Source organism: Pempheris klunzingeri, chromosome 18, assembly GCF_042242105.1.
Source record: "Pempheris klunzingeri isolate RE-2024b chromosome 18, fPemKlu1.hap1, whole genome shotgun sequence".
In the NCBI taxonomy this organism is placed as follows: domain Eukaryota; kingdom Metazoa; phylum Chordata; class Actinopteri; order Acropomatiformes; family Pempheridae; genus Pempheris; species Pempheris klunzingeri.
This window is the reverse complement of record NC_092029.1, coordinates 5075405-5078384: the sequence shown is the minus strand read 5'-3', so window position 1 is coordinate 5078384 and position 2980 is coordinate 5075405.

Here is a 2980-nt window from a genome sequence, read left to right as displayed (position 1 = left end):
ATAAGAAGAATTATATAAAAAAAACAACCACAACAACAATCCACAACTCAAAGCTGATTTATCTTCAGCAAGGTCTATTTTTGAATATGCCATGCACATGCAAATACTTACACCATCACACTATGAAGCAAACTAAGATGATGAATTTTAGAAATTGCAAAAAAAGCATGTGAAATGTGTGTGTTTTCTGTGCAGGAACATTATGCATTGGAAGCACACACAAGTTTTCAGTTACCACAAACTGCAAAATGCATCAAGGCAGACGTCTGCACACTGTGCAAATCTGCTCTCTGCAGGATGTATAGTGTTCCATAGAGAAATAGAGGGGTACATGTGCAGCCCGTCTGAGGCTCATTTAAAGCAGTTAACATCCAACGGTAAAATGTGGGTTTTTGTCAGGAAGTTGTTGTGAGTCTGTGCCCGAGTGGTCGCTATGGCAACAGCAGGGCAGAAGCAGAGGCAGAGAGCCATGCAAGGGTGTAGGAGCCATTATGGATGGAGGATGGAGGGGACGCGTCCTCTGCACACGACCACCTCAGAGCTCTGCCCGACCCATTTGTTCCATTTCTAAGTCACATTTTCACCCTCTCTGTGCTGAAGTCGGGGGGGGGGGTCTCATCGAGCAGCCTTTTTAATGCCACTTTCTTTACCTTGTGCGTGAACATCCCACCCACACACACCCACAAAAATCACATGCACATAAGGTCGCTCATCATCCACTTCCAGAATAGTTTAACAGCGTTTCTGTGCTTAACAAACAGAGCCTGCAAATGAGAGAGCTGTTTTTTTTTTCCCCAACCGAGTGAGTCATCCTCTCAAACATACTCAACCTTTGGTGCAGCTACCTTCTTCCTCATCTCCCTGCACCTCCCTCCCTCCTCTCCCTCCCGTCCTTCCTCAGAGCGTCATCAGGTTGCCATAGCAACGGCCCGCCTATGGGAGACAGAGATCAGATCATTATGGACCCTGGGATCCAGAAACTGAAGGACATGATTTTTTTTTGCTGTGAACACAGGAAGTGGGAACCCTTAACAGGAAAGCTTGAACTCATTCTTAGTTAAACAGCCAGTGCAGCACCACACGGCTTTGCTGAGGGAAGTTTTGCTGAGTGCCGTTTGGGGTAAAAAAGGAACTCTGGTGATCCATTTAAAGCCTTTAAAAGCATAAGTAATGCATGTCTGTGTCCCAGCATGCTGGTAGGAATAAACCAAATTTGATTAGATATGGAAAATGAACTGATTTGGGATGTAAACATGTAGCCTCAAGTCACAGTTAACCAGAACTTGCTCGCACACTTCTGAATTAATGGATCTGACAGATGTGGCAGTGATCGGCCTACTGAAAGCCCACAGTCAGGAAATCCAAATGTGCTCTCATTTTATTCATGGGTGGGGAAATGGCATTGCAGCATGTTCAAGTTGAGAGATGGAAGCACAAAATACACCAAGGAGACTGTTTTGTTTGATAAAGATCAAAGAGAATTGTTGGGAGAAAGATGTGTGTTTACAAGTCCTCGAATCCAGGCTGCCTCTGCCTGCCCCTGTTATTAGTGGGAGGCCGTGTGCGTACATGTGCGTATGTGCATGTTTGTGCTGCGAGCCCAGAGGGCTGCATTAAGCTGAAGCGACAGTGGGGATCTTTAAGATGTCTTCCAAAGTTTGCCATTGAGGGCGATCTTATCTCTGAGCCCCCAAAACAGCCGAGGAGAGGAGGAGCAGGGAGTGGAGACAAGAGGAGGGGAAGCAAGAGATGAGAGGAAGAGTAAAGACAGACGAAAGACAACAGAGAGGAAGTGACGGAGGAGGACGGAGTCCAGGTAGCCTGGTTAAGCTCACAAATATGTGACGGATTGTAACTAGCGGCATCAAAAAGTAATTTGCTTGGCTGTTGATCTTCAGAAGAAAACAAAGTTCACATTACTCTTAAACCTTTTCTGATCGATCACTAATTACAGGTTAGCATAGGTTTACTTTAGTGACCCTTGTGTAGATATTAATGAAGGTGTCTCAACACTCTGTGACAGAGATGCTTGAACTTGGTTGTAGTGTATAACCCAGGTAAGCACAGGACGGCCAAATGTGAACCAGTTTGGGCTGCAGATGTTGCAGATTTGGCAAAGTTTTTAGGGTGAAGTTGAATCCATTTCAGCTGGGAATTAGCTCCAGTTAGCGGCGCTCAGACTAGCTTTACTTGTGGTGTAAACATGCAATCTGTACCAACATAACTTCTCGGAATTATTACATCTGATCTGATTTACAGCTGGTATTAATAAAAGTTCTTGTTATCATAATTCTGCCTCCATTGTGATTAGGATCGTAATGTGCACATTAGGTAGGTGGGGCCGGGGGATGTCACCAAATTTGACAACAGTTGGAAAAAAGCCGTCCAACTATTGGGATTTGGCAGCTGTGAGGTAGTTTGCCACTGTCAGTCAAATGATGAAACCTCATCCACTCAGAGTTTTTGGGCGTTTTTGTTTAACTTTCATTGTTGGATATTTGGCCCTGTATAATAAAGGCTAAAGAGAAATATTTCAATTTTGAAACCAAGTTTTCAGGGGCTTTAAGAAGCGTACAAAGAGCATTTATATCTGGCAGAATATCTTCTGCACCTCTGACATGCGGGGTATCGACCTGTTTTTCCATAACCATATCAACCAGATACAAACGGCAGGTTACATTGACTTTTACGATTGGTCTATCAGCCGTGTAGCACCAGTGTCCTCAAAATAGAAAAAATACTTGATTAAAATGACAAAAGTCTTGTGTTCCAGTTATGTCAGCAGGATCCAGCTGGACATTACATGCTAAAACCAATAAACTGCAGTGGTCATTCTGGTAGGATTAAGAGTTAGAGATTAAGGCTAATGGTAAGGGGTGAAATGCGGTGAAACGCTGAATCTAACATTAGCACGCATACTTATATACACACACACACACACACACACACACACACACATTTGCACGGCCCGGAGACAGTG